The sequence below is a fragment of the Danio aesculapii genome, chromosome 13 (assembly GCF_903798145.1).
Source record: "Danio aesculapii chromosome 13, fDanAes4.1, whole genome shotgun sequence".
Taxonomy (NCBI): domain Eukaryota; kingdom Metazoa; phylum Chordata; class Actinopteri; order Cypriniformes; family Danionidae; genus Danio; species Danio aesculapii.
The window spans coordinates 25,449,856-25,463,094 of record NC_079447.1 but is presented as its reverse complement, the minus strand read 5'-3'; the positions used below and the strand labels follow the sequence as shown (position 1 = coordinate 25,463,094).

General features: G+C 33.7%; 1 pseudogene; it reads right to left on the bottom strand.

The window, feature by feature from the left end:
* LOC130239307 (regulating synaptic membrane exocytosis protein 1-like) overlaps positions 1–13,239 on the bottom strand; it is a 137,219-nt pseudogene that overhangs the window by 45,634 nt on the left and 78,346 nt on the right.

The following is a 13,239-nucleotide window of genomic DNA, read 5'->3' as shown; positions in this document are numbered from 1 at the left end:
CACTTTTTTTCTGAAAATATGCTAATTTTACAACCCCCCTACAGATTAACATTTTTCAATCCCTTCAGCCGATCTCTGGTCTAGTGGGAGCACTTTCAGTTTAGCTTAGTTTAGCATAGATCACTGAATCAGATTAGACCATTAGCATCTTGCTCATAAATGGCCAAATAGTTTCGATAATTTTTATATTGAAAGCTTGACTCTTCTGTAGTTACATTGATTACTAAGACTGACGGAAAAGTAAAAGTTGCTATTTTCTAGGTTGATATAATTAGGAAATATTCTCTAATTTCAACATATTAATCAAAGAATCTTAGCAATGGACTGCACCGGGCGCAATGACATTACACATGACCAGCATCTGTTGTAATCATGTTGGAAGTTTCCTCATACCCGTCAACCCTCCCATTTTTCCCGGGATTCCCCGTATTTTATAGTTCTATCCCGCTATCATGCCGTTAAGGTAATTTACTGTATTTCTCCAAATTTTTAATCTTTCTGTAAAGGGTGGCCTATCCTCCCTATACACAATCCATACCGCCGAACTACCAGTGGACATTTTGTGCTTTCATTCTATTTAGGCAGGAAAACACCTTGAAATAAATATAAAATATGGCGCGATTCCCTTCCTTTTCATTATAGGCACAGTTGCCCCTCCTATGCAAGCCTCAAAAAGTTCAGTTCATGTAGCGATGCTTGACTTGCAGATGCGCTCCATAGAGTTAAATAGATGCTGTTTCCCAAACGGATTCTGTACACGCGATTTGAAGCGGAACTAAAGTAGATACACATAATAATAATAATAATAATAATAATAATAATAATAATAATAATAATAACAACAACAACAACAACATCTAAACATGTTGATATTGGTGGTTTTTATTTTAAATACAACAATTTCTATCTAAAATGAGCATAAACAGTTAGGAAAGCAATCAAAATTTTAAAGTGACACCTCTGTTAATATAATCAAACGAAAACTATAAATAAGAAATATATTCGTTGCTCTTTACAGTGAAGAAAAGGTTAATTAAATTTGATAACTTGATTCAATTTCTAACTTGATTATTTATAGCTAATAATTTAAACAGGCTAAACTTTGCTAATTTATTTGCAGCTTTTTCAAATGTATATTATTTATACTATCCTTTGTAAATAATAATAAAAAACATATTACTGACCGTTTCCAATGTTAATATTCAAAATACTTAAATTCAAATAATATTTCTGAAATGTTTTTTGATGTCAAGGTGCCTGTTGGCTTATTAAGAACAAAATCCGTGTAAGAAAACATTAGCGATTGGGTAAATCTTTGTGACTAGTGAGTGGAATTTTAAGAACAGATTTGTTTGTAAGAATGGTTGGTGAATGAGGTCCAATGTACTTTTCTAACATGTTATGAAATAGAATATACTTTGAAAAGCTGTGTGTTCAACTCTTTTGCATACGCCAACTTACAGTACACATAAAAACAAAGTATACTCAGGCCTTCAATGAACTCTTCCCTGTCAGAGAATACGCACAAACTAGTTAACTTTTAGTTGACATCCCCTTAAGCGAGGCCTTGACTTACGCTGCAGTTTTTTGGTGGGTGTCTCTGTGTGTCCGTGTCTGCGAGGCAGGAATGGCGACGGGTGCGGCAGTGGGATGGAGGACACGTCATGGGTTTGCAGCTTGTACCAATGAGGTTTATCATCCAACAGGGCAGTCTCCAGCTCAATCAGGATCTACATCCGCAAACAGAAGAGTGTGATACAGTACCAGTGTTTTTAGAGGTAATTAAAGTAAATGATAAATGTTTTTTGGTGACTGCCACTTATAATTCAAATGATTGTGCTGTTTTCAAAAGCATAGCAGTAGATTCAAAACAAGCGAAAAAGTGAAAATGTGAAAAGAAGTGTTTCAGAAGAAGGCTGTCTATGGAGACTATGGTGTTCAAAACTCCCCATTTACAATGCTTCTTAGTCGCTGACATTATCTTCAGCAGGTGAAACCAGGGGTCTAATGCCGGATGGTCGCTTCTCACTCAGGACTGTTTATGTTAATGAGGTACAGATTGTCAGTAATGGGCGGGGCTTTCCCCTCTGATGGAAAGGGAAAATGTCAAAGTGTTTCTGCAGACTGTTTTTATGAGATGTGATTATAAAAATATAATTGTTTACTATTAGAGGCTGGCTATATTCACACATATTCTCATACAACTGTTTTAAACCCCTTATGTTAGTGATTTTGGCATAATAGCTCCCTTTTATCACCTTACAGTACACCCTGCAAATTAAAAATGCAACTTACATCAGTGCCGTTTTCTTTTAAGGGTCTTTCTAAGTGTTTTATTATTTTCATTTATGGAATATAAATTAAAAATGTGAGATTAATTTAATGTGAGAACAGATTACATTAATATATTTACCTATAATAAGCCGACAGAAAACAGGTGGAGGCATGTACATGTGGAATAAAACCTGTATAACCTAATGGGCAAAACTTTACAGTAGCCGTGATGTTATGTTAATTCTGACAGTAGGTTATGCACTTTAACCCTTGACTAACTAGATATGAGTGTCCAGCAGTTGGTACACTCAAAGAATAAATGAAACTTGTGCATGTATTTGAAAAATCAAACATTCTTTTGTGCATTTAGTTACTGTTTAAGGCCATTTTGTGATTTCATTATATATAGTATACAGTAAGCACCTTCTCATCAGTGATGTGCAGTCTAAACAGACTCTCGGACATTGTAATGATTTTGCATCTTCTAGGACGCGTTTTTATGGTTTTACACTGTACATGTTTGCTGCATTTAGAAAGGGTCCATGTTTTGTGGGTTGGGGTCTGTCTAATGCAATTTTTCCATGTGCGATTTCATTGGACGGGAATCCAGAGACTAATTATTCCACTTAGCTGATCACAGATGACACAAAAATCTGCACGTTGCAGTAAAAGTACAGATATATAGCTATATAGCTATATATATATATATATATATATATATATATATATAATAAAAATATACATTTTAAACTACTTAATAAGGTACAATGGCTGAGGAAACTACTCAATTACTTTGAGTATTAGTAATTCATTGCTTCATTAGTAATTCATTACTTCAGTAATTCATTACACCACTGATAGTTCTAAACTCCTCCATTTATTAGTTGCAACAATGATGGGAGAAACTACAAAAAACTGCTTATAAGTGTACAGTTACTCTTACAAAATCTGCAATCTGAGGGTTCAAAAATTCTATGTATTGAGAAAATTGTCTTTAAAGTTGTCCAAATCGAGTTCTTAGCAATGCATATTACTAATCAATAATTACATTTTATATATATTTTCAGGGAAGAAAATGTACAAAAACATGGGAAATTTTCATTACTTAATACTCTATTGATTTTGGAATTAAAGAAAATTAGAGAATTTTCATTCATTCATTCATTTATTTTCTTTTCAGCTTAGTCCCTTTATTAATCTGGGGTCGCCACAGCGGAATGAACCGCCAACTTATCCAGCATGTGTTTTACGCAGCGCATGCCCTTCCAGCCACAACCCATCACTGGGAAACCGATACACACTCATTCGGAAACAGGGGTACCCAGAGGAAACCCACGCAAACTTCTTGCTGTGAGGCGACAGCACTACCTACTGCGCCACTGCGTCGCCCAATTTGAGAATTTTGACTCATAAAATATATTGTTAGTTATTCCGACAAATATACCCTTTCAACATACAGTTAGACTGTTATTTGTTGTGTGTGTGAAGAAATGGACAAGGTTAAGATATGTGTCATACTTCTCCCAGAAAGTCGCTCTCCTCCTCCTGTATTCTAGGTTGGTCCCACACTGTAATCTCCAGCATGTGCTCTCTGAAGTCCCGCCGATGGACATGAGAGTACACAAACGTCTGGTTCCACTTGGGCTCCAGACTTTTCTTCACTGTCTTCGTCCTTCTCTTGCTCTTATCACTAAAGGAAAACAAATGCATACAAAGATATTACAGAGAGAAGAAATTCACAACAGCTTGATGCACATATCAGAATAAATCAGTAATCCTTAATTTATTGTAAAATGTTGTGATTGATTTACACATCATATTGGGGTTGACAAGAGCGCTTATGCTCACCAAGTCTGGTTTGATCTCATAAACAAACAACACAAACGTGTAGTATTGTAGAATATCATTAAAATTAATAAAAAATTTTTTTTTTTGTTTGTGATGGTAAAACAAACATTTTAGCTAGTTTTCAGTGTTATGTGTTTCTTCACAAATGTAATAAAAAAACAGCATAAGTTAATTAAACAAATTTTACTTTATTTTAAAAGTATTATTATTATTATTATTATTACACTATTATTATTATTATTAATATTATTACACTATTATTATTATTATTACACTATTATTATTATTATTATTATTATTATTATATTCAAATAAATAAAGAATAATTAAAAAAAATGGAAAATGGGACTTGGTGTTATTATTAATATTATTACACTATTATTATTATTATTATTATTATTATTAATACAGTATTATAATTATTATTACAGTATTATAATTATTATTGTTATTATTACAGTATTATTATTATTAATTATCATTATTATTATTATTATTATTATTATTACTACAGTATTATTATTATTATTATTATTATTATTATTATTATTATTATATTTAAATAAATAAAGAAATAAAACAATAGAGAAATATTAAAATAATAAAATAAATATTAAATTACACAATAAATGTAAAATTTTTCTTCGCTTTCAAATTTCAAATAGCATTTTCATGGCAAACCACAGTTACTTCTCTTTTTTTGTTGTTGATAACAGATTTATCAACCGAGAGCAAAGCTTGGTAAGATGTTAAATGTGTTGCATTTTAATATCTACTTTATAGATTAAAAACATGCCTTGTAGTCAACATGACACCATAGAAAAAAACAACACAACATTTTTACCAAAAAATGTATACCTTCTATCAGGCAGGAAGTACATTTTGACGTAGGGGTTTCTGGGTCGTGTATCTGATCTGGGTGGCAGATCTTTAGCCTGCAATACGTTCACTATCAGCTGATGGCCGACCTTATCATACCACATTTTCACCTGCAAGACATAAACACACACAGCTAATAAATAAATTATCTAAGCACAACATGAAGAATGGGCTTTAATTGTGTTTCTTCAGTGTGTTCTGACCGAAAGCTGTCCCGGCAGAAGCTGAGGGGCATCTCGAAGACCACTGGGACTGGACGGGGATAGGACAGATATAGAGGGTCTTTCCATCTTTTGAGACTCAAAGGAACTTGAACCTGCTGTAGAGTCACAAGAACAAGTGTTGAAATCGTCCGGGTTATGTTAAATGAATACTTAAGAGTTCACAATTGATCACAACCATCATTCGATTGAATACATACTTGATTCTAATGGAGGGTGTGAGGTTTCTGGTATTCGTGGTATATCACTGAAAGAAAAAAGATCAGATATTTTTAGATTTCCTACTGTAGCTGTCAGTATTAAAAGAGAGCAAATTGCTGTTCAAATCTTTTAGTCGCACGATTTATTTAACGTTTATGAAACCAAATGCCACCAATGATATATTCAATTGATCAATATTGTAGTAAAAAAGTAATAATGCACATTTTTTCAAAATCTTCTATTTTGATATACACTCACTGGTCACTTTATTAGGTACACATTACTAGTACCGGTTTGGACCCCCTTTTTTTATTCAAAACTGCCTTAATACTTCGTGGCAGAGATTTATCAACGTACTGGAAATATTCCTCAGAGATTTTGGTCCATATTGACATGATAGCATCACGCAGTAGCTGCAGATTTCTTGGCTGCACATCCATGATGCGAATATGATAAATGTCTTTACTTAGATGTTTGATCAATTGAATGCATCCTTGTAAATGAACATATCAATTTATTTCATCTTACTAACCTCAGTGTTTAAAAGTATTTGACATTTCAGCTACATTTAACACATGAATACACTTTTTTATATACTATAAAAACAAAGTGGCATTTATTTTAGAGGAATATAAAACAAACATGTATTTGAGGAGAGAATTCAGAGATGAAGTCCTAAAACCACCTCTTAAGACTTTGTTTTACTTGCTTCTAAGATTTATACCACATTTGCAAAGGTTGGGAGAGAAATCAATGAATACATCTTTTTAAAGAGGTAGGAGGACAGAGCAAAGCAGAATATAATGGCTGACAGTGAGAACTAAACACAATACAGACACATTTAAACATCTGTTGAACAGCCATTTGAATGCTTGTAGATTTTTTAAACACTCATTTACAGATTGTCTTTGTGTGCTTTGCATTATTTAAGCAAAAGTCAGATAACCAGACATTTTTATGATGAAACTTACCCAATTGGCCTTGATACTATTAATTCAACTTGTGGTTCTGCTTGGGAATTCAAGATGATATTGTAAACTTCTTTCTTGGTTAATCCTGGTAATGATTTACCATTCCATTGAAGCACCTCGTCACCTACAAACAGACAAAATGTGTGTTGTCACATTAAACTTCATTATTATAATAGTAAAAGTAAATATTATACTTACTAAACACATTCATTAATGATTTTCAAAAGTTCTGAGGAGTAACATTATTAAACTTGATTAGAACGATGAATAAATGTGTTACATGCAATTAAAAGGCATAGCTCAACCAAAAATAATTTCCTCATGAGGAATAAATAATTTCCTCACCATTTATTCACATTCAAGTGGTTCTAAACTTCTATGAAAAAATATATTCTAAAGAACGTCAGGAAAAGGGAGCCATTGACATCTTTAGTAGGAACAAAATATACTACTCAAATCAATGGCTGCTTTTTGCAACATTCATCAGAAAATCATCCTTTGTGATCAACAGAAACAAGTTTGGAAAATGTAAAAAGAGAGGCAATGGTAAGGTAATTTTCATTTTGGCTGAACCAATTCTTAAAGGCTATAGACCTAGACTAAACTGCAAGCTTTAGATGTCTAAACTGAAAATAGCTAGCAGTGAGATATCTTAAAATATATCACTTTAACCTACTTATTATAGACACAGATACTTTAACTTCCTTAATACATGGCTACTTGGCACAAAACATAAACAATAAGACACAAAACATTGTTCTGAACCATAATAATCTATTAATTGTCTAAAAATCTATTAATTAAATGCAAGGCTGATGGAAACAAAAACAGATGAATAGAGCTGATAGAGCAGGGTTATTCAATTAGTTTGTCATCGGGGCCAGTTCATGAAAAGCATGCCAAATGAGGGGCCGGAGAGATGACTAGCAATATGAGTCTAAGCCCACACGGAATCTGCGCATGTAGAATTCCGCAGAATTTCTGCAGAATTCCGCAGATTTTTAGCCCATCATCGATTCTGTTTATTTACTTGAGTAAATGTGTGTAAATCTATGTTTATTCAGTTTTTAAATTAATTTCAGTAATATTATTGACTAATATGAAAATGTTCATCTGATTTATTTACAATGTACTGCAACAATGTAATATTTTCTCTCTTTAGTAGATATATTCTCTGCAGAAATAGCAAAAAACGTCTGCAGATTCCGTCTGGCCCTAGTGATGACACAACAGCATATAAGAGCCCATATGTTGTATTTTTGTTCTTTAAGACACCCACATTGTTTCTTTTTTACATTTAAATGTTATCCATTGTATTTTGAAACATACTGTAATATCAGTGCATTGTACAATGGGGCTTTTTTTTTACAAGCATTCAAATGTTGTATTTCAAAGCACAACAAAAGCAGTGCACTGCTTAAGTAGGCTTCTTCTACATTCAGACACATTCATGTTATGTTTTGAACTGCATAACAATTAGGCATGCAACAATTATAGATTTTGGTTGTACGATTATAGTCTGAAGAATAATCATGGTTGCACGGTTATCATGTGTAATGTAAATTTAAGCATTATATTAGGTAAGTATTTAAGTGAACTGTTGTTATCAACTGCGTTCATACATAATCATTTTAATAATTTGTAATAAGTCGTCTAACATATCTTTTGTTTACATTTCACTGAAAGCTACGCACAACTCTCACCACTACGGTGTGAGATGTTTTCTACTCAGTACATCTTGAAGACACAAGCGCATTGCTTACACACACATATTGGCATTTATTCTTACATTGGAAATAGCGAACTTGCGCGTGGAAAAGACGCAATATGTGAACGGCCCACTGCTGTAGTTAATCCAGTGTGCCTGCGTATGAGCCCTGGTGTATAAGCTCAGAACTTTAAACTAGTGCACAGGTGGCATAACTTTGTTTATTTGCAGCAGTTTCATTCCGTGCAACAAAAATGTGATGCCTTAAGCCTTTATGATTAAGTATCCAAATGTTTTCGCCTACTCGCACCACTCGCTTAATGTCAGGTGACTCACGCGCTGCGCCGCCTTCAACTGCAGCTTGTGCTGTATTGAACAGACACACGTCACTTCATAACTATAGCAGCCGTTTATCGACGAGCTAAATTTAATTTTGATGTCTTGGTCAAACTATTTGAAGGGCCAGAACAAATTGCCTCATGGGTGAACCACCAATTGAATAGCCCTAGAAGATTTACTAACTTTCACATAATTTAACTTGAAAGGAGAATAGACCAACCTACATATTACTCATTCACAAGATGGGAAAAAACTGTTAAAATGACAAAAACAAAATCTGTTGAATGGAAAATAGACTAACCTATATATTATTCATTTACAAGATGGCACCAAACTGTCAAAAACAGTGGTGTGACAGACAAGCAGATACATATAAGTGTGGATAGTAGTGTATGGAGGTGAACGTAGGCTTATTTACTAAGGTGATTCAAAGATGAGCATGTTATTCAGCGGTTGTTAACTGAGAATAGCATACATTACTAAATAATAAGTATAATAAAATACCATAGATTAATAAACTGACAGCTCTGGTTTCCCCCACACTCCAAAAACATGCGCTGTAAGTGAACTGGGTAAGCAACAATTGGCTGTAGAGTATGAGTGTGTTTGTGTGTGTGTGTGTGAATGAGTGTGTATGGATGTTTCCCGGTACTGGGTTGTGGCTGGAAGGGCATCCACTGCGTAAACATATGCCGGAATAGTTGGCGGATCATTTCGCTGTGGTGAGCGCTGATAAATATGGTACTAAGCCGAAGGAAAATAAATGAATGAATGATTGAATAATAAACTGACAGTCCTAGTTTTTCCACTGAACTTACCGGCCCGTAAATGACCCACTACATCAGCTAGACTTCCTTTTTTGACTTTGGTGATGAAGGCCCCAAGTCTCCCAGTTTCTGTAACCTTCCCCCCGACCACCTGTACCAAAACAAATCAATCAAAGAAGGGTAAAGTCTACAGACAATTCCTAAAAGCTTCAATTTGCTTTATCTATTTATGTTTTCTCTATTTTTGATATTGTGTAGATCAATGGTTTTCAATCTCGGTCCTGGAGGTCCGGTGTCCTGCAGATTTGAGCTCCAACCCTAATCAGACCCACCTAGGCTAGCTATCAAGGCTTTCTAAAAACATCCTTGCAGGTGTCTTGAGGCAAGTTGGAGCTAAAATCTACTGGACACCCGACCTCCAGGACCAAGTTTGAAAACCCCTGATGTAGAGGAACACTTGTGTTAATGCAATATGTCGATATGAGCGTCTCTCCCCTCACCTTTAGCCCCAGCAGAGCCCCGGCCTCTTTTGGCATGGCTGTTCTCTTGCTCAAAGTGATTCGGCCAATTAAATGATCACCTTCTTTGGAGGGCTGCCATGTAACCGGATGCTAAAGAGACAAGGCAGAGATTAATCCCATCAGAGAAAGAACCATCCCATTACATCTAACCCTTACCTCACCTTCACACTCATTCACACACACAAACTTATTTTGAAGGTATAGTTCACCCAAAAATTCAAATGGAGTCATCATTCACTCACCCCAGTTTTGGTGTAATGTGGTAAGCACTTATTTCTATTTTAAACCACAGAAGGAGAATTTTTTAAAAAGACAAAGTATCACACAATGATGTCACACATGATGTCCAAAACTAGCTCAAATGTAAAGATTTAATGCATTACTTACAGTATATTACAATATTACAACTATTTCACCACAATTAATTCAGACTCAGAAAATTCAAGTAAAATGTTTTGATTATTAAAACAAGAAACTTACTGGCAAGTAATCCCCCCAAAACTGTGTTGTTTCTTTATCAATTGAAATATCTCAGGATTGTCCGATGATGTTAAGAACTAAAATTGACAGATTAATGTGAGAGACAGTTGTTACGGTGAATACAAGATGTATTTATTTCAGAGAATAAAATACTTTATCTAAATTTATTGTATTTTGTTGCATTTCAGTGTTTCATGATTTCTCACAACTTGTGTGTGTGTGTGTTTTTTTTTTTTGAGTCAGAATGAACAGTGTTGTAAACAGTTATTTTAATTTCAGTTCTTATCAAACTGCATAACTGGAATAAGTGACAAGCAAAGTTGCCAGTTCAAAAAAAAATTTCCAGCCCATTGACAACTCAAAACCTGCTCAAAATGAACAAAAAGTAGCCCAGACTTTTTTCTTTTTTCCAGATTTTCAATTTCAGTATTCCAAAAAAATGGGAACAAATCTTTATTTTGTAATACACAAACTTGTTGTACGTATTATACTGACTGACTTTCTGCACACCAAACACTTCAAAGTACCTCTCTCAGTTGTGGGCATAAATGACAATTCACTCATTTAATATGTGACATGCTGTCAGACGCTCATGTGCCGCTATTTTTGAGTTGCCAGGTATGCATTCCAAGATTAATGGTTATTAATGCACATAGAGGAAACATTTTTTCACCTGCTACAAATAAATAAATGTAGTCCACAAAAAGCAACATGTCATGCGGGTTTAATCTTTGATTCTTTGGTGTGTTTTTAAACAGACACCGGTTTTTATTCACTGTCATCATAAGGATAAAAATGAGCAGGACATTTTAAAACATTTCTCCTTTTGTGATCTGAAGAAGGCCAAACATCATTAGATCAACACCAGGGTGTGAAAACGCTCAATTTTGGCTGAACCATCCCATCTTTGTTAGTCCTTTTAAAGTTACGTATAATATACAGGGGTTCTTCAAGTAAATATTTCCCATTCAAATGGTTCTGCTAACAATATGTTATGGGACCTCCTGCTGTAAATCATTCTAAAAAGAAAGATCAACAAAAATTTTGAAAATTAAGATAAACTATTTTTGAAAAATTATGAACACTTACTTTTGATCTTTAAGACTGCACAGGCTAATTAATTGTAAGCAAAAATATGCAGTATTTATTTACTAACAGTTTTAGTAAACTTGCAGGATGCTGAATTTATAGTCATGCATTTCATAAGTTGCATTTTATTTGAATTTAACTCAAAATCTTGGTATTATCAGTAAAATGCTTGAATGTTTTATGCTATAAAACAGCAATACCACCATCCAATTATCTCATAATGTACAAAATACAGTTCAGTCCTATATTTTCTTTAACATACTCTGAAATAAAGGGGACAGTTCACCCAAAAATTAAAATGTACTCACCATTTACTCATCCTCAGGTGGTTCCAAATCTTTGTAAGTTTCCTTTTTCTGTTGAACACAACAGAAAATATTCAGAAAAATGGTAGAAACCGGTAACTATTGACTTCCATAGCAGGAAAATCAATGTTACAGATTTCCAACATTTTTCAAAATAACTTCTTTTATATTCAACAGAAAAAAGAAACTCAAACAGGGATGTGACAAGTGAAGGTTGAGTAAATGATGTTTTGGGTGAACTATCCCTTTAAAAAGGTGCATAATACTTACATGCCACGCAGTGGGGTCCAGTGGACAGCACTCCCAGTCCCCTAAAACACAAACACACACATAAAATTCCGTAAGTTTATACATTTGCTTCCTATTTAAGCTGCCACCTTATACTACCCAGAGTCCTCCTAAAACCCGTTCTGTTTACACTCCTTGAATATCAGAGCCCCAGAGTTTCACTTGCAGCCAAGACCTCACACCAAAATATGTTCAGCTTTGACCCACCAGCAAAGCCAGAAAGAGGTCGCTGCGTTTGTGACACATTTAGTTCCCAGACATAGGAAGCAATCATGACATGTAAAGCATGTTGAACATAATTCACATTAAGAAGTCTTTAAAATAGATTATAAATACTAACTGCTGCTGTTAATATGTTTAGTTTTAAAAAAGCTGAATATGCTCTTAGGTGTTTAAATTTATATGAAGCCAATAAAAATGACTGGTATTTGTTAAAGGGGCCAATCGTACAGAATATGTTTCAAAGCAGGTGGGCAGTGGAGTGAGGAACAAAACGCATCTTGAGACATGTTTTTAAAAGCTGAACCTTTTAAAATCAGTGGCAATTTTGTAGAATGCAAATAAAGAGAGATGCTCTCAAACATTTTGTGCATGAATGAAAGCTTGTTTTTGATCAGAAATCTCAAATCATCAAGCAGTTTTTTTATATAGAATGTATGTTATTTCTTTATAAGAAATTAAACAGACTTTTGCAAATAATGAAAGACACAAAAATGTTCTCAAACTTTTGCACTGAAGACGAGTTCTGTATTAATGCAACAAAATAATAATATAAAATTCAATGAAAAGAAATCTTATAGTAATCACTCAAAGCATAGTAACATTGTTGCAATGTCCTAAAAATGTATATGTATTTACATGTTTATTAACATGTTTATATGTGTTTATACATTTAAATAACATTTATTGAACTACTTTGAGCATAGTTTATCCAATCAAGTACTCTTTATAGCTAAATAAAGTGAGGTACATGAAAAAAAAAAATGTTCCGTCATTCAAAATAAGAAAAAAATAACAGGGACCTGGATAGCTTATTTACAAGTATGTCAGGGAATCTTCATAGGTTACTTTTTTTAAGGAAAGCTGCTGCTTCAGTGTCTAACCCAGTTCTGAGCAGGGTTGTCCTATAAAAAAGTTACTCTAAATAAAAATGTTAAACTCTGGAAAGCAAAATTTTTTAACTAACACAAAACAGTTAGTATAGTAAATAACTAATAATATATTAAATAACTATAACAATAATAATAATAACCATAATAACTAATAATAATTAACATTTTATGATGAATTTTCCTAAATAAAGACTGAAAGTCTGAGGCAATCAGTCGCAAGATTAAAAACTGTATCT